The 22,972-nt window shown below is 47.3% G+C and overlaps 1 protein-coding gene across 1 annotated transcript in view; it reads left to right on the plus strand.

Annotated features, from left to right (window-relative positions):
• The window catches only part of LOC137630607 (DNA excision repair protein ERCC-6-like), a 90,144-nt gene that overhangs the window by 21,826 nt on the left and 45,346 nt on the right, over positions 1-22,972 (plus strand). The gene's annotated exons all lie outside the window — the stretch shown is intronic.

The following is a 22,972-nucleotide window of genomic DNA, read 5'->3' on the forward strand; positions in this document are numbered from 1 at the left end:
GGATATTTAGAGCCTTCGAGGTTTTTAACTTCTTAGACTGGTGTCTAGGAGCTCTAAGCAGAAAGATATCTCCGACGGAGAAGGAGACTTCCTTGCTCATTATGTCCTGCATGGACAAGGCCGTACGTGATGGGTCTAATGAGCTTGCTGCATCTTTTGTGTCCGGAGTCCTTAAGAAGCGTGAAAACCTGTGTTCATTCCTTTCAGCTGGAGTTACACCATGCCAGAGATCCGAACTTCTGTTTGCTCCTCTTTCTAAGTGCCTTTTTCCAGAGGACCTGATTAAGGAAATTGCCGCTTCTTTGATACAGAAGGATACTCACGATCTTGTTGCGTCCTCTGCTCGCAAAGCCACCCCTTTGCCTACCTTGTCAGCTAGACCAAGGATGGACACTCCAGCGTCCCGTTTTATTCCGCCCTTTCGTGGCAGAGCCTCCAGCAGAGGAGGTGCTCGTGCCGAAGGGAGACGTGGTAAGAAGAAAGGAACCAAGTCCTTTAAGGGCAGAGTCTGACTGCCAACTTCTTCAGACAGCAGTGGGAGCCAGACTCAAGAACTTCTGGCAGACCTGGGAAAAGAGAGGCGCAGATGCACAATCTGTGAAGTTGCTCAGAGAGGGGTACAAGATCCCTTTTGTACGAAAACCCCCTCTAGCAACGTCTCCCATCGATCTCTCTCCCAGGTACAGAGAGGAAGACAAGAGACGAGCATTGAAACAGGAAGTGTCTCTCTTACTAGAGAAGGGAGCGGTAGTCAAAGTCCTGGACCATCAAACCCCGGGATTCTACAACCGTCTCTTCTTGGTGTCCAAGAAGACAGGAGGGTGGAGGCCGGTGCTAGACGTCAGTGCGCTGAATGTCTTTGTCACAAAGCAGACGTTCTCCATGGAGACCACAAAGTCGGTTCTAGCAGCGGTCAGAAGGGAAGACTGGATGGTCTCGTTAGACCTAAGGGACGCCTACTTCCACGTCCCCATCCACCCGGACTCCCAACCTTTTCTGAGATTCGTTTTCGAAAAGGTTGTCTACCAGTTTCAAGCCCTGTGCTTTGGCCTAAGCTCAGCTCCTCTTGTGTTTACGAGGCTGATGAGGAATGTAGCCAAATTCCTTCATTTAGCGGACATCCGAGCCTCCCTCTATTTGGACGACTGGCTTCTCAGAGCTTCTTCCAGTCGTCGCTGTCTGAAGGATCTAAAGTGGACTCTAGATCTGACCAAGGAATTGGGTCTCCTTGTCAATATGGAAAAGTCACAAGTGGTCCCATCCCAAACTATTGTGTATTTAGGGATGGAGATTCACAGTCTAGCTTTTCGGGCTTTTCCGTCGGCCCCCAGAACAAGCCAAGCCCAGTTATGCATCCAGAACATGCTGAAGAAGGAACGATGTTCAGTCAGGAAGTGGATGAGTCTGATAGGGACGCTATCATCCCTGGAACAGTTCGTATCATTAGGAAGACTACACCTCCGTCCTCTTCAATATCACCTAGCATTTCACTGGAAAAAGGACAAGACGCTAGAAGCGGTCTCGATCCCCATTTCCGAGAAGATGAAGTCTTGCCTGACATGGTGGAAGGACAGTATCAGCCTCAGAGAGGGCCTGCCCCTGGCTGTTCAGACTCCCAACCACGTTCTCTTCTCGGACGCATCGGACGTAGGCTGGGGCGCGACATTAGACGGTCGGGAATGCTCGGGAATATGGAACTCGAGTCAAAGGACAATGCATATCAACTGCAAGGAGCTACTGGCAGTACATCTGGCCTTGAAAAGCTTCAGGTCTCTCCTTCAAGGCAAAGTGGTGGAGGTGAACTCGGACAACACCACGGCTTTGGCGTACATCTCCAAGCAAGGAGGGACCCACTCACTGACGTTGTACGAGATCGCAAGGGATCTCCTCACCTGGTCAAAAGGTCTAAACATTTCGCTAGTAACGAGGTTCATCCAAGGCAACTTGAATGTCATGGCAGATTGTCTCAGTCGGAAGGGACAAATAATTCCAACAGAATGGACCCTCCACAAGGATGTATGCAAGAGACTTTGGGCCACCTGGGGCCAGCCGACCATAGATCTCTTCGCAACCTCGATGACCAAGAGGCTCCCAATATATTGCTCACCAATCCCGGACCCAGCAGCAGTTCATATAGATGCCTTTCTCCTCGATTGGTCACATCTAGATCTATATGCATTCCCTCCGTTCAAGATTGTCAACAAGGTACTGCAGAAGTTCGCCTCTCACGAAGGGACAAGGTTGACGCTAGTTGCTCCCCTCTGGCCCGCTAGAGAATGGTTCACCGAGGTACTTCGATGGCTAGTAGACGTTCCCAGAACTCTTCCTCTAAGGGTGGACCTTCTTCGTCAGCCACACGTAAAGAAGGTACACCAAGGCCTCCACGCTCTTCGTCTGACTGCCTTCAGACTATCGAAAGACTCTCGAGAGCTAGAGGCTTTTCGAAGGAGGCAGCCAGAGCGATTGCTAGAGCAAGGAGAACATCCACCCTTAGAGTCTACCAATCGAAGTGGGAAGTCTTCCGAAACTGGTGCAAGTCAGTATCTGTATCCTCGACCAGTACCTCTGTAACTCAAATAGCTGACTTCCTCTTATACCTGAGGAAAGAACGATCTCTTTCAGCTCCCACTATCAAGGGTTACAGAAGCATGTTGGCAGCAGTCTTCCATCACAGAGGCTTAGATCTTTCTAACAATAAAGATCTACAGGACCTCCTTAAGTCTTTTGAGACCACGAAGGAGCGTCGTTTGGTTACACCTGGTTGGAATTTAGACGTGGTACTAAGATTCCTCATGTCAGACAGGTTCGAGCCGTTACAATCAGCCTCCCTGAAAGATCTCACCTTAAAAACTCTTTTCCTGGTATGCTTAGCCACAGCTAAAAGAGTCAGTGAGATTCATGCCTTCAGCAAGAACATCGGATTTTCATCTGAAACGGGCTACATGTTCTCTACAACTTGGTTTTCTAGCCAAAAACGAGCTGCCTTCTCGACCTTGGCCGAAATCGTTCGATATTCCAAGCTTATCGAATATGGTTGGAAATGAACTAGAAAGAGTCTTATGCCCTGTGAGAGCTCTTAAGTTCTATTTAAAACGAACTAAACCTTTACGAGGCCTGTCTGAAGCTTTATGGTGTTCAGTTAAGAAACCATCTTTGCCTATGTCAAAGAATGCTTTATCCTATTTTATCAGACTGTTAATACGAGAAGCTCATTCCCATCTAAGTGAGGAAGACCAAGCTTTGCTGAAGGTAAGGACACACGAAGTTAGAGCTGTCGCAACTTCCGTGGCCTTTAAACAAAATAGATCTCTGCGAAGTATAATGGACGCAACCTATTGGAGAAGCAAGTCAGTGTTCGCGTCTTTTTATCTTAAGGATGTCCAGTCTCTTTACGAGGACTGCTACACTCTGGGACCATTCGTAGCAGCGAGTGCAGTAGTGGGTGAGGGCTCAACCACTACAATTCCCTAATTCCATAACCTTTTTAATCTTTCTCTTGAAATGTTTTTTTTCAATATTAATCTTACCCGGTGATCATGTAGCTGCAACTCTGTTGCCCGACAGAAAAAACCTACGGTCGGGATACGCCAGCGATCGCTATACAGGTGGGGGTGTACAACAACAGCGCCATCTGTCGAGTAGGTACTCAGGTACTTCTTGTCAACAAGAACCAATTTTTCCTCTGTCGTGCCACCGGCAAGACCTACTTGATACGCTGTTGTTTCTGGAGTTGATTTTCACGCTATTTGGTGATGTATTCTCTCTAGATATTAGCTTTCGCTGTACAGGAGTTATTATCATTACCTTATCAAGCTTTTTTGATTAGATTTGGATTATTTGTTGACGACTTGGATAGATTTTGGATTCCCCCCTTTGACTAATTCAAGATGTCTGACCATACTCAAGTCCCCAAGTACAGGCAGTGTAGCGCTAGGGACTGTTCTAGGCGTCTTCCGAAGGCCTCTATAGATCCTCACACCGTTTGTTCCAATTGTAGGGGTAAATCCTGTCAATTGGAAGATCGATGTGAGGAATGCGCTGGGCTTTCGGAATTCGATTTTAATGAATTCCTTAAGAATGCACGTAGGCTAGAGAAGGATAGGATCAGGAGGAGTTCGTCTCGCTCTTTTGATTTTTCCTCTCCCCATGCCCCTCAACCTTTTCCTTCCCCTGTAGTGGTGACTCCCGACCCTTCTACTAGCTCTCAGCAACCCTCGATGGCGGACATGATGCGTGCCATTCAGGCTCTTGGTGACAGAGTGGAGTCATTAGCTAATGACCGCAATCAACTCTTGGCCGATGTCAAAGAGTTGAAGGAGAAAAGTGCAGTGGGAAGTGTAGTGAGTGCAAGTGCGGTGAAAAGTGTCAGTGTCAGTGTTACGCATGAGGGTGCATCTGTTCGTGCCAGTCGTCCTCCCAGTCCGGGACCTCTTGCAAGCTCCCAAGCCCAGGGGAGAAGCAATGTCGAAGGACCAAAGGGTTCGACAGGCCTTGATCAGCGTACAGATGTACCCTCAGTGGTTGCGGACGTATCTTGCAGAGATCGTCCCATCCACAAACAGACGAGTGAGCCCATTCATTCCTCGTCTGTGGAAGAAGTTTCTCGTCAGAAACGCTGGACCAAGGTCTCACGACCTCTCAAGCGCAAGGTCCCTTCCGAGCGAGTCCAACGGCCCAGGTGTAGCCACTGGGTCAGTTCGGACTCGCCGCAGTCTTCCGAAGACTGCACACCTCCCAAGAGAGGTAGAGTGGTTCCGCAGCAGGCAATCACTCCGTCTGTTGCCGCACCAACCGCTGTAGACCCTAAGTGGTCTATGCTGCAGTCTATGCAGACTCAGCTAGCTTCCTTCATGCAGGAGTATCGTGCTGAGAAGGTTGACACTGCACCTGTTAACCTACAACCTGCCACGGTTGTGCGCTCAGCAGACACTGCGGCTGCCTGCTCCCACACTCCGGCTGTGAGAGCTCCACCACCGATGCGCAGTCGACCCTGCCAGACGCATGTTGACGTTAGCCGACGTGCGGCACCCTCCGTTGACATGCGTGAGCTATCGCATCAGCAGTGGGAAGGTGCTGTCAAGCTGCCGTGTTTTGACGCAATGCGGCAGTCTCCGCAACCCACGGCAGTCCCCACCACGCACCATCACTCCGCTTTTGTTGTTGCCAGCTCTCAGACTGACCAGCAGCGGCATGATGTTGGATCCAGTGCAGCTACGCATGCACCCGTGCTGCCGGATTCAGCCGTTCAGCTTTCTTCTCCTCCTTTGCCGCTTCCTCCTCAGCATTCGGTTGAAGGAGTCTCTGATGACGACGAAGCTGCGCATTTGGACGATCAACACTCCGACATAGAGGAACCCAAGACTACGCCTCCCTCCTTAGACTTTAGGAAAGTCCTTGCCCTGTTTAAGGAGTTGTATCCGGACCAGTTTGTGTCTGCAACCCCGCGCTCACCTCCCTCTGAGTTCGCTTTAGGCATGCAGTCAGCAGCTCCTGCCTTTACGAAGCTCGTACTCGCGCGCTCATCCAAGAGAGCTTTAAGGGTACTGGGAGAGTGGTTGCAGTCCAAGAAGCAACTTGGGAAGACATCCTTCATCTTTCCACCGACCAAGCTTGCTTCCAAATCTAGCGTCTGGTATGCCACGGGAGAAGATCTCGGCTTGGGAGTTCCTGCCTCTGCCCAGGGCGACTTCTCAAGTCTGGTAGACTCTCCCCGCAGACTGGCTATGAGACGCTCCAAGATTTGCTGGACCTTTTCGGACATGGACCATCTTTTGAAGGGAGTTTTTCGTGCTTTTGAGATCTTCAACTTCCTGGACTGGTGTTTGGGAGCGTTAAGCAGAAAGACCTCCCCTTCGGATAAGGACTCTGCCATGCTCATCATGTCATGCATGGACAAAGCCATTCGGGATGGGTCTGGCGAGCTTGCGGCTTCGTACGTGTCTGGAGTTCTTAAGAAGCGAGATCACCTTTGCTCCTTCTTGTCGGCGGGGATCACACCTTGTCAGAAGTCAGAGTTGATGTTTGCTCCGCTTTCCAAGTGTCTCTTTCCTGAAGAGCTGATCAAGGGGATTGCCGCCTCGTTGATCCAGAAGGATACCCATGACCTGGTGGCGTCATCCGCACGTAAAGTCACAGCTTTACCTTCCGTGCCTAGACCTAGGATGGACACACCAGCGTCTAGGTTCATTCCGCCCTTTCGTGGCAGAACCTCCAGCAGAGGAGGTACCCGTGCCGATAGTCAACGTGGCAAAAAGAAGAAGGGTTCCAAGTCCTCAAAAGGCAGAGTCTGACTGCCAACCTCTCCAGACAGCAGTGGGAGCCAGGCTCAAGAACTACTGGCAGGCCTGGGAGAACAGGGGTGCAGACGCACAGTCTGTGAAGTTGCTCAGAGAGGGGTACAGGATTCCATTCTTGCGCAAGCCCCCTCTAGCAACTACTCCCATCGACCTCTCTCCCAGGTACAGAGAGGAGGACAAGAGGCTAGCTTTACAGCAAGAGGTGTCTCTCTTGCTACAAAAGGGAGCGGTAGTCATAGTCCGGGACCATCAATCCCCGGGCTTCTACAACCGTCTCTTCTTAGTAGCGAAGAAGACAGGAGGGTGGAGACCGGTGCTGGATGTCAGTGCTCTAAATGTCTTTGTCACCAAGCAGACGTTCACCATGGAGACGACGAAGTCGGTGCTAGCATCGGTCAGGAAGGAAGACTGGATGGTCTCGTACTTTCACGTCCCCGTCCATCCAGACTCCCAACCTTTCCTAAGGTTCGTCTTTGGAAAGGTCGTTTACCAGTTCCAAGCCCTGTGCTTTGGCCTAAGCACGGCACCTCTAGTGTTTACCAAACTGATGAGGAATATTGCCAAATTCCTGCATTTGGCAGACATCAGAGCCTCCCTCTATTTGGACGACTGGCTTTTAAGAGCTCCGTCAAGTCGTCGCTGTCTGGAGAATCTCAAATGGACTATGGATCTGACCAAGGAATTGGGTCTCCTGGTCAATATAGAAAAGTCCCAACTCGTCCCATCCCAAACTATAGTCTATCTAGGTATGGAGATTCAGAGTCGAGCTTTTCGGGCTTTTCCGTCGGCCCCCTGAATCAGTCAAGCCCAAGAATGCATCCAGAGCATGCTGAAAAGGAACCGATGTTCAGTCAGACAGTGGATGAGTCTAATAGGGACGCTTTCATCGCTGGACCAGTTCATCGCGTTAGGGAGACTCCACCTCCGACCCCTTCAGTATCACCTAGCTGCTCACTGGAGAAAGGACATGACGCTAGAAGCGGTCTCAGTTCCTATATCCGAAGAGATGAAGTCTGCACTGACTTGGTGGAAGAACAGCATTCTTCTCAAGGAAGGTCTACCACTGGCTGTTCAGACCCCCGACCACCTTCTCTTCTCGGACGCATCGGACACGGGCTGGGGTGCGACACTGGACGGTCGGGAATGCTCGGGCACGTGGAATCCGGATCAAAGAGCACTTCACATCAACTGCAAGGAGCTACTGGCAGTTCATCTGGCCTTGAGAAGCTTCAAGTCCCTCCTTCTAGGCAAGGTGGTGGAGGTGAACTCCGACACACTACAGCCTTGGCGTACATCTCCAAGCAAGGAGGGACTCATTCGAGGAAGTTGTTCGAGATCGCAAGGGACCTCCTCACCTGGTCAAGAGATCGAAAGATATCGCTTGTAACGAGGTTCATTCAAGGCGACATGAATGTCATGGCAGACCGCCTCAGCCGGAAGGGTCAGGTCATCCCTACAGAGTGGACCCTTCACAAGAATGTTTGCAGCAGACTATGGGCCCTGTGGGGTCAGCCCACCATAGATCTGTTCGCTACCTCGATGACCAAGAGGCTCCCAAATTATTGCTCACCGATTCCGGACCCAGCAGCAGTTCACGTAGATGCCTTTCTTCTGGATTGGTCCTATCTAGACCTGTATGCGTTCCCCCGTTCAAGATTGTCAACAAGGTACTGCAGAAGTTCGCCTCTCACGAAGGGACACGGTTGACGTTGGTTGCTCCCCTCTGGCCCGCGAGAGAATGGTTCACCGAGGTACTGCAATGGCTAGTAGACGTTCCCAGGACTCTTCCTCTAAGAGTGGACCTTCTGCGTCAGCCGCACGTAAAGAAGGTACACCCAAGCCTCCATGCTCTTCGTCTGACTGCCTTCAGACTATCGAAAGACTCTCAAGAGCTAGAGGCTTTTCGAAGGAGGCAGCCAGAGCGATTGCCAGAGCAAGGAGGACATCCACTCTCAAGGTCTACCAGTCGAAATGGGAAGTCTTCCGAAGCTGGTGCAAGGCGAATTCAGTTTCCTCAACCAGTACCTCTGTAACGCAGATAGCTGACTTCCTTTTACACCTAAGGAATGTAAGATCCCTATCAGCTCCTACGATCAAAGGTTACAGAAGCATGTTGGCAGCAGTCTTCCGCCACAGAGGCTTAGATCTTTCCACCAACAAAGATCTACAGGACCTCCTTAAGTCTTTTGAGACCTCAAAGGAGCGTCGGTTAGCCACACCAGGTTGGAACTTAGACGTGGTTTTAAGGTTCCTGATGTCAGCAAGGTTCGAACCGCTTCAATCAGCCTCTTTTAAAGATCTCACTTTGAAGACTCTTTTCCTCGTTTGCTTAGCAACAGCTAAAAGAGTCAGTGAGATACACGCCTTCAGCAGGAACATAGGTTTTACATCTGAAACGGCTACATGTTCCTTACAGCTTGGTTTTTTAGCTAAAAACGAGCTCCCTTCTCGTCCTTGGCCCAAATCGTTCGAGATTCCAAGCCTGTCCAGTTTGGTTGGAAACGAACAAGAGAGAGTACTATGCCCAGTAAGAGCTCTTAAGTACTATTTAAGACGTACAAAGCCATTACGAGGACAATCAGAAGCTTTATGGTGTTCTATTAAGAAACCTTCTTTACCGATGTCGAAGAACGCAGTTTCTTATTACATCAGACTTTTTATTAGAGAAGCCCATTCTCATCTGAATGAGGAAGACCATGCTTTGCTGAAGGTAAGGACACATGAAGTTAGAGCTGTCGCTACTTCAGTGGCCTTCAAACAGAACCGTTCTCTGCAGAGTGTAATGGATGCAACCTATTGGAGAAGCAAGTCAGTGTTCGCATCATTTTACCTTAAAGATGTCCAGTCTCTTTACGAGAACTGCTACACCCTGGGACCATTCGTAGCAGCGAGTGCAGTAGTAGGTGAGGGCTCAACCACTACATTCCCATAATCCCATAACCTTTTTTAATCTTTCTCTTGAAATGCTTTTTATTGTTGTTTTTGGGTTGTACGGAAGGCTAAGAAGCCTTTCGCATCCTGGTTGATTTGGCGGGTGGTCAAATTCTTTCTTGAGAAGCGCCTAGATTAGAGGTTGTGATGAGGTCCTTTAGTATGGGTTGCAGCCCTTCATACTTCAGCACCTAGGAGTCCGCTCAGCATCCTAAGAGGATCGCGAGGCTCAGTAAGGAAGACGTACTTAAAAGGCAGAGTAATGGTTCAAGTCGACTTCCTTACCAGGTACTTATTTATTTTATGTTTGTTATTTTGAATAACTGCTAAAATGAAATACGGGATACTTAGCTTCTAATGTTAACATGTATGCTGGTCTCCACCCACCCCCCTGGGTGTGAATCAGCTACATGATCACCGGGTACGATTAATATTGAAAAATGTTATTTTCCTTAGTAAAATAAATTTTTGAATATACTTACCCGGTGATCATGAATTTAAGGACCCTCCCTTCCTCCCCATAGAGACCCAGTGGACCGAGGAGAAAATTGGTTCTTGTTGACAAGAAGTACCTGAGTACCTACTCGACAGATGGCGCTGTTGTTGTACACCCCCACCTGTATAGCGATCGCTGGCGTATCCCAACCGTAGGTTTTTTCTGTCGGGCAACAGAGTTGCAGCTACATGATCACCGGGTAAGTATATTCAAAAATTTATTTTACTAAGGAAAATAACATTATTGTTGTTTTTGGGTTGTCCGGAAGGCTAAGAAGCCTTTCGCATCCTGGTCGATTTGGCGGGTGGTCAAAGTCATTTCTTGAGAAGCGCCTAGATTAAGGGTTTTGATGAGGTCCTGTTGTATGGGTTGCAACCCTTGATACTTCAGATCCTAGGGGTCGATCAGCATCCTAAGAGGATCGCGAGGCTCCGTAAGGAAGACGTACTTAAAAAGGCAGAGTAATTGTTCAAGTCGACTTCCTTACCAGGTACCTATTTATTTTATTTTTGTTATTTTGATAACTTCTAAAATGAAATAAAAACTCTTAGCTCATAATAATGTAAACATATATTGCTGGTCTCTACCCACCCCCCTGGGTGTGAATCAGCTATTATAATCACCGGCTAAGTTAAATATTGAAAAATGTTATTTTTATAATAAAATAAATTTTTGAATATACTTACCCGGTGATTATAAATTAAAGGACCCTCCCTTCCTCCCCAATAGAGACGCAGTGGAACGAGGAGAAAATTGAGTCTTTGTTTACATTGAGTACTGGGTATCTGGACGACAGATGGCGCTGTTGGGCACACCCGCAACCTGTGTAGCGATCGCTGGCGAGTTTTACCTTAGAGTTTTCTGTCGAGCAACAGAGTTGCAGCTATTATAATCACCGGGTAAGTATATTCAAAAATTTATTTTATTATAAAAATAACATATTTTGAAGAAGTGTTTTAATTCTTTCATTCTACCTTGTTTTGAGTATTGTTCTCCTGTCTGGTGTTCAGCTGCTAATTCTCATCTTAATTTGTTGGACAGAAACTTACGGTCTATTAAATTTCTTATTCCTGATCTAGATATTAATCTTTGGCACTGCCGTTCAATTAGTTCATTATGCATGTTGTATAAGATTTTTTATAACTCTGGCCATCCTTTATATTCAGATCTCCCTGGACAATTCTATCCTGTTCGTAATACTAGGCAGGCAATTAATTCTAATAGCCAGGCTTTCTCCATCATGAGACTCAATACTACACAGTATTCTAGAAGCTTCATTCCAGCTGTTACCAAGTTGTGGAATGATCTTCCTAATCAGGTAGTTGAATCAGTAGAACTTCAAAAGTTCAAAGTTGGAGCAAATGTTTTTATGTTGACCAGGCTGACATGAGTCTTTTTATTGTTTATATATGACATATCTGTTTTTGATATTAATAGTTTATATAGGACATATCTGTTTTGATGCTGTTACTGTTTTTTAGAATGATATATTGTTAATTGATTCTCATCATTTATTTATTTCCTTATTTCCTTTCCTCACTGGGCTATTTTTCCCTATTGGAGCCCTTGGGCTCATAGCATCTTGCTTTTCCAACTAGGGTTGTAGCTTGGCTAGTAATACTGTAATAATAATAATAATGTCAAAACAGATATGTTATATATAAACTATAAAAAGACTCATGTCAGTCTGGTCAAAATAAAAACATTTGCTGCAAATTTGTACTTTTGAAGGTCTACTGATTCAACTACCCAATTAGGATGATCATTCCACAACTTGGTCACAACTGGAATAAAACTTCTAGAATACTGTGTAGTATTGAGCCGGAAGATGGAGAAGGCCTGGCTATTAGAATTAACTGCCTGCCCAGTATTAAAAACAGGATAAAATTGTCCAGGAAGATCTGAATGTAAAGGATGGTCAGAGCTATGAAAAATCTTATGCAACATGCATGATGAACTAATTGAACGACGGTGCCAAAGATTAATATCTAGATCAGGAATAAGAAATTTAATAGACCGTAAGTTTCTGTCCAACAAATTAAGATGAGAATTAGCAGCTGAACACCAGACAGGAGAGCAATACTCAAAACAAGGTAGAATGAAAGAATTAAAACACTTCTTCAAAATAGATTGATCACTGAAAATCTTAAAAGACTTTCTTAATAAACCAATTTTTTGTGCAATTGAAGAAGACACAGACCTAATGTGTTTCTCAAAAGTAAATTTGCTGTCGAGAATCACACCTAAAATTTTAAAAGAGTCATACAAATTTAAAGAACAATATCAATACTGAGATCCGGGTGTTGAGGAGCCACCGTCCTTGACCTACCCCATTAGCCAAGCGGGACATTTGTTTTGTTCCTGCTTACCCGGGTGGCTAAGTTGACTCGTGTTGACCCTTTGCCTACACATACACCAAATAGGCTGGTCTGTTCTTCCCACATTCTCTTGTTCTCTTACAACTAACAACACTGAGATTACCAAACAATTCTTCATTCAAGAGGATTATTTACTGCACTGTAGTTGTTCAGTGGCTACTTACCTCTTACACAAATACAGTGGTACTTTCCTCTTGGTAAGGATAGAAAAAATTATTCAACCATTGTAGGGAGCTCTTCTAAGAGAAGGACATCCCAAATCAAACCATTGTTCTCTAGCCTTGGGTAGTGCCCTAACCTCTGTACCATTGGTCTTCCCCTGTCTTTGGGTAGAGTTCTGTTGCTTGAGGATACACTCTGGCACACTATTCTATCTTGTCTCTCTTCCTCTTGTTGTTTTTGAAGTTTTTATAGTTTATACATGAAAGATTTATTTAATGGTGTTACTGTTCCTGAAATATTTTATTTCCATTGTTCATTACTTCTCTTGTAGTTTGATTTTTTCAATATTAATCTTACCCGATGATCATGTAGCTGTCAACTCCGTTGCCCGACAGAAATCTACGGTCGGGATACGCCAGCGATCGCTATCCAGGTGGGGGTGTACACAACAACGCCATCTGTGAGTAGGTACTCAAGTACTTCTTGTCAACAAGAACTCAATTTTTCCTCTGTCGTGCCGCCGGCAAGACCTACTTGGATACGCTGTTGATTCTGGAGTTGTTGTTCACGATTTGGTGATGTATTCACTCTAGAGTTTAGCCTTCGCTATTCAGGAAGCTTTATCATTAGCTTAGCAAGCTTTTGGAATTAATTTGGATTAATTGTTAACGAACTTTGCTAGATTTTGGAATTCCCCCTTGACTACTTCTAAAATTCAAGATGTCTGACCAGTCTCAAGTCCCTAAGTACAGGCAGTGTAGCGTTAGGACTTGTGCTAGGCGTCTTCCGAAGGCCTCTATAGATCCTCACACCGTTTGTTCCAATTGTAGGGGTAAATCCTGTCAATTGGAAGATCGATGTGGGGAATGCGCTGGGCTTTCGGAATTCGATTTTAACGAATTCCTTAAAAATGCACGTAGGTTAGAGAAGGAGAGAATCAGGAGGAGTTCTTCTCGCTCTGTGGATTTTTCCTCTCCCCATGCCCCTCAACCTTTTCCTTCCCCTGTGGTGGTGACCCCCGAACCTGCTACTAGTGCTCAGCCATCCATGGCGGATATGTTGCGTGCCATTCAGGCTCTCGGTGACAGAGTGGAGTCATTGGCTAATGACCGTAATCAGCTCTTGGCAGATGTCAGAGAGCTGAAAACGAAAAGTGCAGTGGGAAGTGTTATCAGTGCTAGTGATGTGAAAAGTGTCAGTGTCAGTGTTGCGCATGAGGGTACATCTGTGCGTGCCAGTCGTCCTCCCAGTCCGGGACCTCTTGCAAGCTCCCAAGCCCAGGGGAGAAGCAATGTTGAAGGACCAAAGGGTTCGGCAGGCCTTGATCGGCGCACGGATGTATCCTCAGTGGTTGCGGACGTATCTGTCAAAGATCGTCCCATCCACAAACAGACGAATGAGCCCTTACATTCCTCGTCTGTGGAAGAAGTTTCCAGGAGGAAACGATGGACCAAGGTTTCACGACCGCTCAAACGTAAGGTCCCTTCCGAGCGAGTCCAACGGCCCAGGTGTAGCCACTGGGTCAGTTCGGACTCGCTGCAGTCATCTGATGACTGCACACCTCCCAAGAGAGGTAGAGTGGTTCCACAACAGGCTACTGCTCCGTCTGTTGTTGCTCCAACCACGGTAGACCCTAAGTGGTCCATGCTGCAGACTATGCAGTCTCAGCTTGCGGCATTCATGCAGGAGTATCATGCTGAGAAGGTTAACACTGCACCTGTTAACCTACAACCCGCCGAGGTTGTGCGCTCAGCAGATACTGCGGCTGCCTGCTCCCACACTCCACCTGTGAGAGCTCCACCACCGATGCGCAGTCCACCCTGCCAGACGCACATTCTTGCTGCACCATCCGTTGACATGCGTGAGCTACCGCATCAGCAGTGGGAAGGTGCTGTAGAGCTGCCGGGTTCCAGCACTATGCGGCATTCTCCGCAACCCATGCGGCATGCTCCGCATACCATACAGCATGCTCCGCATACCATACAGCATGCTCCGCAACCCACCGCAGCCCCTCCCACGCACCAGCACTCTGCTTTTGTTGTTGCCAGCTCGCAGTCTGACCAGCAGCGGCATGATGTTGGATCCGCAGCTACGCATGCTCCCGTACTGCCGGATTCAGCCGTTCAGCTTTCTGCTCTGCCTTTGCCACTTCCTACTCAGCTTTCGGATGATGGAGTATCGGATGACGAAGCTGCACATTTGGATGAACCGCACTCTGACTTTGAAGGGCCCAAGTCTACGCCTCCCTCCTTAGACGTTCGTAAAGTCCTTGCCTTGTTCAGGGACTTGTATCCTGAGCAGTTTGTGTCTGCAACCCCTCGCTCTCCTCCCTCCGAGTTTGCTCTGGGCATGCAGTCTGCTGCGCCTGCCTTCACCAAGCTTGTTCTCGCACGATCATCTAAGAGAGCTTTGAGGGTTATGGGAGAGTGGTTGCATTCCAAGAAGCAACTGGGAAAGACTGCTTTCATCTTTCCGCCTACCAAGCTTGCTTCCAAGTCGAGCGTCTGGTATGCCACGGAAGAGGAACCCGGCTTGGGAGTTCCTGCCTCTGCCCAGGGCGACTTCTCAAGTCTGGTTGACTCTCCCCGCAGGTTGGCTATGAGACGATCGAAGATCTGCTGGTCCTTTTCTGATATGGATCATCTGTTGAAGGGAGTCTTTCGTGCCTTCGAGATCTTCAACTTCCTCGATTGGTGTTTGGGAGCCTTAAGCAGGAAGACTTCCCCTTCAGATAGGGACTCTGCCATGCTGATCATGTCTAGCATGGACAAAGCCATTCGGGATGGGTCTGGTGAACTTGCGGCTTCGTACGTGTCGGGAGTGCTCAAGAAGAGAGAACATCTTTGCTCCTTCTTATCGGCTGGTATCACTCCTTGCCAGAAGTCAGAGTTGTTGTTTGCTCCTCTCTCCAAGTGTCTGTTTCCGGAGGAGCTGATTAAGGGGATGGCTGCCTCTCTTATCCAGAAGGATACCCATGATCTGATGGCATCTTCTGCACGTAAGGCTAAAACCTTACCTTCCGTGCCTAGACCCTTCCACCCTGCAGCAGTAGACACTCCTGCAACTAGGTTCATCCCGCCCTTTCATGGCAGAACCTCCAGCAGAGGAGGTACCCGTGCCGACAGTCACCGTGGCAAATCCAAGAAGGGTTCCAAGTCCGCAAAAGGCAAGTTCTGACTGCCTTCCTCTCCAGACAGCAGTGGGAGCCAGACTCAAGACCTTCTGGCAAGCTTGGGAGAGCAGAGGTGCAGACGCTCAGTCTGTGAAGTGGCTAAGGGAGGGATACAGGATTCCGTTCTGCCGCAGTCCCCCTCTAGCTACATCTCCCATCAACCTCTCTCCCAACTACAAGGAGAAGGACAAGAGGCTAGCGTTGCAACAAGAGGTGTCGCTCTTGCTACAAAAGGAAGCGGTAGTCATAGTCCGGGACCATCAATCCCCGGGCTTCTACAACCGTCTCTTCCTGGTAGCGAAGAAGACAGGAGGTTGGAGACCAGTGCTGGACGTCAGTGCTCTCAATGCTTTTGTCACCAAGCAGACGTTCACGATGGAGACGACGAAGTCGGTCCTAGCAGCGGTCAGGCAGGAGGACTGGATGGTCTCGTTAGACCTGAAAGACGCGTACTTTCACGTCCCCATCCATCCAGACTCCCAACCTTTCCTAAGGTTCGTCTTTGGAAAGGTTGTGTACCAGTTCCAAGCCCTGTGCTTTGGCCTAAGCACGGCACCTCTTGTGTTTACCAGACTGATGAGGAATATTGCGAAATTCCTTCACTTGGCAGACATCAGAGCCTCCCTCTATTTGGACGACTGGCTTTTAAGAGCTCCAACAAGTCGTCGCTGTCTGGAGAATCTCAGATGGACTATGGATCTGACCAAGGAACTGGGCCTCCTGGTCAATATAGAGAAGTCCCAGCTCGTCCCATCCCAGACCATTGTCTATCTAGGTATGGAGATTCAGAGTCGAGCTTTTCGGGCTTTTCCGTCGGCCCCAAGGATCAATCAAGCCCTAGAATGCATCCAGAGCATGCTGAGAAGGAACCGATGTTCAGTCAGGCAGTGGATGAGTCTAACAGGGACACTTTCATCGCTGGCCCAGTTCATCGAGTTAGGGAGACTCCACCTCCGCCCCCTTCAGTATCATCTAGCTGCTCACTGGATAAAGGACATGACGCTAGAGGCGGTCTCAGTGCCTGTTTCCGAAGAGATGAGGTCTACTCTAACGTGGTGGAAGAACAGCATTCTTCTCAAGGAAGGTCTACCATTGGCTGTTCAGACCCCCGACCACCGTCTCTTCTCGGACGCATCGGACACGGGCTGGGGTGCGACACTGGACGGACAGGAATGCTCGGGCACATGGAATCAGGAGCAAAGGACACTTCACATCAATTGCAAGGAGTTGTTGGCGGTTCATCTGGCCTTGATAAACTTCAAGTCCCTCCAGCTAAACAAGGTGGTGGAGGTGAACTCCGACAACACCACAGCCTTGGCTTACATCTCCAAGCAGGGAGGGACTCATTCGAGGAAGTTGTTCGAGATCGCAAGGGACCTCCTCATTTGGTCAAAAGATCGAAAGCTTTCGCTTGTAACGAGGTTCATTCAGGGCAATATGAATGTCATGGCAGATCGCCTCAGCCGGAAGGGTCAGGTCATCCCCACAGAGTGGACCCTTCACAAGAATGTTTGCAGCAGACTATGGGCCCTGTGGGGTCAGCCAACCATAGATCTATTCGCTACCTCGATGACCAAGAGGCTCCCGATGTATTGTTCTCCGATTCCAGACCCAGCAGCAGTTCACGTGGATGCCTTTCTGCTGGATTGGTCCCATCTCGACCTGTATGCGTTCCCGCCGTTCAAGATTGTCAACAGGGTACTTCAGAAGTTCGCCTCTCACAAAGGGACACGGCTGACGTTGGTTGCTCCCCTCTGGCCCGCGAGAGAATGGTTCACCGAGGTACTGCAATGGCTAGTCGACGTTCCCAGGACTCTTCCTCTAAGAGTGGACCTTCTGCGTCAACCTCACGTAAAGAAGGTACACCCAAACCTCCACGCTCTTCGTCTGACTGCCTTCAGACTATCGAAAGACTCTCAAGAGCTAGAGGCTTTTCGAAGGAGGCAGCCAGAGCGATTGCCAGAGCAAGGAGGACATCCACTCTCAGAGTCTATCAGTCTAAATGGGAAGTCTTCCGAAGCTGGTGCAAGGCGAATGCAGTTTCCTCAACCAGTACCACTGTAACCCAGATTGCTGACTTCCTGTTACATCTAAGGAACGTAAGATCCCTATCAGCTCCTACGATTAAGGGTTACAGAAGTATGTTGGCAGCGGTATTCCGCCACAGAGGCTTGGATCTTTCCACCAACAAAGATCTACAGGACCTCCTTAGGTCTTTTGAGACCTCAAAGGAACGTCGGTTGTCCACACCAGGCTGGAATCTAGACGTGGTTTTAAGGTTCCTAATGTCATCAAGATTTGAACCGCTCCAATCAGCCTCTTTTAAGGACCTCACATTAAAAACTCTTTTCCTCGTGTGCTTAGCAACAGCTAAAAGAGTCAGTGAGATCCACGCCTTCAGCAGGAACATAGGTTTTACATCTGAAACGGCTACATGTTCCTTGCAGCTCGGTTTTTTGGCTAAAAACGAGCTTCCTTCCCGTCCTTGGCCTAAGTCGTTCGAGATCCCAAGCCTTTCCAACTTGGTGGGGAACGAACTAGAGAGAGTACTTTGCCCAGTAAGAGCTCTTAGGTACTATTTAAGAAGGTCAAAGCCATTACGAGGACAATCAGAAGCCTTATGGTGTGCTATCAAGAAGCCTACTCTACCGATGTCTAAGAACGCAGTTTCTTACTACATCAGGCTTCTGATTAGAGAGGCACATTCTCATCTGAAGGAAGAAGACCTTGCTTTGCTGAAGGTAAGGACACATGAAGTGAGAGCTGTTGCTACTTCAGTGGCCTTCAAACAGAACCGTTCTCTGCAGAGTGTTATGGATGCAACCTATTGGAGAAGCAAGTCAGTGTTCGCATCATTCTATCTCAAAGATGTCCAGTCTCTTTACGAGAACTGCTACACCCTGGGACCATTCGTAGCAGCGAGTGCAGTAGTAGGTGAGGGCTCAGCCACTACATTCCCATAATCCCATAACCTTTTTAATCTTTCTCTTGAATACTTTTTATTGTTGTTTTTTGGGTTGTACGGAAGGCTAAGAAGCCTTCCCCATCCTGGTTGATTTGGCGGGTGGTCAAATTCTTTCTTGAGAAGCGCCTAGGTTAGAGGTTGTGATGAGGTCCTTTAGTATGGGTTGCAGCCCTTTATACTTCAGCACCTAGGAGTCGTTCAGCATCCTAAGAGGACCGCTAGGCTCAGTAAGGAAGACGTACTTAAAAAAGGCAGAGTAATAGTTCAAGTCGACTTCCTTACCAGGTACTTATTTATTTTATGTTTGTTATTTTGAATAACTGATAAAATGAAATACGGGATACTTAGCTTCTTTTGTTAACATGTATGCTGGTCTCCACCCACCACCCTGGGTGTGAATCAGCTACATGATCATCGGGTAAGATTAATATTGAAAAATGTTATTTTCATTAGTAAAATAAATTTTTGAATATACTTACCCGATGATCATGAATTTAAGGACCCGCCCTTCCTCCCCATAGAGAACCAGTGGACCGAGGAGAAAATTGAGTTCTTGTTGACAAGAAGTACTTGAGTACCTACTCACAGATGGCGCTGTTGTGTACACCCCCACCTGGATAGCGATCGCTGGCGTATCCCGACCGTAGATTTCTGTCGGGCAACGGAGTTGACAGCTACATGATCATCGGGTAAGTATATTCAAAAATTTATTTTACTAATGAAAATAACATATTTCCTTTCCTCACTGAGCTATTTTTCCCTGTTGGAGACTTGGGCTTATAGCATCCTGCTTTTCCAACTAGGGTTGTAGCCTAGCAAGCAATAATGATAATGATCATTGGACTCCTACCTCTCCTCCTTCATCTTGCAACACTTCCGTACAGCAAATTGAAAAGATGACAACATTTGAAGCCTTCATTGTGCATGGGCATGCATTGTAAGACCAATGAGTGAGGGCTGGGGGTATCTTCTGCCCGTGAGACATGGGGCTGTGGTCTAGCAGAGGAAGAGTATGACTACTATCATGCTGTATTATTTTCAGGAATCTTTTCCCCACTGTTGCGGCCTTCCCTTGCCGCCTTCAGTCCCAGGTTACGCAATTATATTCTGATTGGGGAATGGTTCATCCGAGTAACACGTTGCCAAATGTAACTGACTGAAATCCACTAGACAAGCCTTCACAACCAGCATTTTCAGTCCAAAAACTGGTAGTTTTCAGATGTCATGAAACTGCATGGAATTTTAGTGTCATAATTGCTCTGTACTGTTCATTCTCGTATTCCTCTATAAATCTTTTTTTATATTATATTGAAGTCATACATATTCTTGAATTTGGTTCATAATTGTAAATTTCTAATTAAGTATTGGGTAACAAGTCCTTAAATATTCAAAAACTGCTTAATATAGAGAACTATTTTAGAAATACACCAGATTTCCTGCTGCCCACAGCAGCGGCTCAAAACCTGCAAACCAACTTCTGAATACGCCAGAACTAGCGGAATTCCCGCCAGTTTGGCAACATTGGTTGTACCCTCTTTACGGGCTGGGTATGAAGGTACAGTACTCAGAATTCGTGTGCCCTACCCCTACCAGTGTTGGAGACAGACAATTTTGAATCAGTATTTCTGACTGACGCCTGTGGACACTATCGAAGTACAACGGTTGCAGAGAGGATGCCAGGATGCATTTTTTTCGGGGTGGGCACCTTAGTCATTGAGCAGTACAGTACATAGGTATCTCTCAAGGGCCCTGGCCATCCCTATGGCTGCGTGGGGCACATTATTCACAAATAAGTTACCTCAGAAGTGTGTCTGTCACTTCGAAACTCTTTGGTCCGGCATTTGCAAGGAAAGCCTTCTTGCCTTTCTTAGACCCTGGCAGGACTGCCCACAACTTTACAAAAGGAATTGGCACATGCAACTCTCAAAAGAATGATAAAGGACAACAAACCTGTTTCTTCTAGGTAGTGGGATGGCAGAAGGGAAGAAGAGGGTTCGTCAGAGAGTAGGGGATTGCTTGTCATGCCTGTGGCAAACCATCAGAAGCATAGGTCTAAACTTTTGGTACTGTGAGTCCTTCAGGATAGGCTCTTCTTTCTTCAAACCTTTGCGCCCGCCTTTCACTATTTGCCTATAGAGTACTCATCCATTCTATCAACATCCCCAAAAACCCTGGCCTTTCAGACAGAAGTAGAAGGGATGTTGGAGTAGATCACGTTCACAGAATTCCATGAGAGGAAAACTTCTTGTTTTGTGTGGATCTGAAATATTCATGCATCAGTCCATTATTAGTACCTCTTTTCTCCCACTACAGTTTGATGTATAGTTCAAGTCTCTGCGCTCTGAACTGAATGCCACTCTTCAGATGTTCATTCAGATGTTTCCCTCAGTAGTAACTTGGGGCCACTGCAAGGGATATATACAACTGTGGATGTATCTCTAAAGAGGGTGATAATAGCCTCCTTCGAGTGGCAGTAGCGATAGTATCGAGTTCAACTTTTCCACTTTTGTCATAAGCTGGGGATTGTATAACCGAGGAAAAGTTTAATCACATACCCAAGCTGAGGTTGAAACACTCGGGCATGCTGGTAACAGCGAGATTCAAGCAGTTAGACAATACAGTAATATCAACAAGCCTAAGGAGGTAATACATTTGTTCTGTCATACGGAACTCCCACAGTGTGGGCAGAATTTTCTCAGTCACCTCTCCTGACTGGAGAAGCTCGCACCTAAAATTAGCTTCTTCGCCAAAGATCTCTTCAAGTACAGTACTGTTTGAAGAATCACTGGTTAGTTTTCTGGGATTGCCATCCTTCTTTGTGCTGGCAGGACAGAAGGCTTGGGTCAATCTTACCTGTTGGTTAACAAGAAACGCTCATAAGAGAGTCCTGACATGCAACTGTACTCACACATTGAAATAGGGAAGAGGCGCATGCTTGAACAACACGGTCATCTTGGGACTAGCAACCTTTATAGTATTACAAGCCTTCCAAGAACTTTGAGGACACCTCCCGTGGGATTTTGCAACATCACCACTATATTGGCTTACGTCTAGCTCTACATACTGACGAAGCAGATGCATTTCAGTAAGGCATTTCATCCCGGGGAGTTATCAGCCAATCACATTTCGAGGAAAAGGATTGTCTTGCAGACACGCTTAGTCTTCAAAGGAAGGATGTGATGTCAGAGTGGTCTCTACAACCCAGAATAACAGAGGCTTCTGGCTGGTTCCGGGTGATCAACCTTTTCGCTATACGGCGAGATAGGAAATGCCCGGGGCCTCTACCCCCCCATGTTCGAAGTTGCCTTCCAACACTGATTATGTCCTATCTCTATTCAACCCTTGTATGTTGGCTAATCTGCCACGTGTGATTATGCCGGAACTCTAGTAAATTCGTGTGACTCCAAGATAGCCTCATGCAGAATGGTTTCCCGTTTTCCTTTGTCGAGATCTTGAAGGAACTACCTAGGCCCTCACTCTCTCTGGGAAAGTTGTTTATTCTCTATGATGTATACTGTATTATAGAAGGAATTCTTCTCGAGTCGGGTCATCTCTAGACTAGATTGCAGATTTTCATTTATTCCTGGTTTGGAGAAGTTCCTCTTAGTAGTGGCTGTCAAAGCTACACCGCCCAGACTTTAGTCTTATGATCGACGGGGATGGATCTCTCCTCATAGGAGTTGCTGCTAACATTCTTGTTCTTGGTACCTCATCGAAGCCTTTGAAAAAGTCTTGGTTAAGGTTCTGACTCTCAAGATTGTCTCTATTGCTTTATAATTGGTAAAAAAGTTAGGGGAGTGACATGGTCTCTCTACCTTAGTCTCCCACTTTGAGAGATGTAGGAGCTCCAAACTTGGACCCTGTCGTGGCACGACCCCAGGTTCGAACCCTTCTCAATCCCATCTCTTTGTGAAGCGTGGAGTGGCACAGAGAGAAGAGGCTTTTTGCCTCGAGAGGGCTCTGCAGTGCTATCTGAAGAAGATTTGACTCCTCAGACCTGAATGTCGGCAACTCTTCCTTAGCACGGCCAGAACCAAAAATGAGGTGTGTAGAACACGATCTCTTTCTAATTTTGGAAATTGATCCATAATGCATATACCTCGACTGCTGAGAGAGCCAAGGCTCCAGCTAGGACCTAAAACTTACCAAGTCGAGGGCTACGCCCTACCCTTGCCGTCAAGAGGAATCTTGCAGTCAACCTTGGGGTGAAGGTTGGGGGTGTGTATGCACCAGACTATCTTCATGGCCCCTTGACGCCTTTGCGCTTGGTCTTGTGGTGGCTGCTTGAGTAGTGTTGTAGCTAACCCACCCAAATCCCATAAGGGATGGTAAACATCTTATCTATGGTACCATATAGATGTAAGTCTGGAAAGGAGGCAGAATAACTAGCTATTCAATTCTTTTTGTCCCTATCTTGGGGACAAAGTGGTCGAAGCTTTACTCACTGGATCTGACTTGATGATGGTAGACTATACTTCTGAGCTCTATTCTTTAGAACCTAGAGTCTAGGATGGTGGAATATTTACCAACCCTTTGGTCATCACATGTCAGGTAAATTATTCTGAACTGTGA

The sequence above is a fragment of the Palaemon carinicauda genome, chromosome 38 (assembly GCF_036898095.1).
Source record: "Palaemon carinicauda isolate YSFRI2023 chromosome 38, ASM3689809v2, whole genome shotgun sequence".
Taxonomy (NCBI): Eukaryota; Metazoa; Arthropoda; class Malacostraca; order Decapoda; family Palaemonidae; genus Palaemon; species Palaemon carinicauda.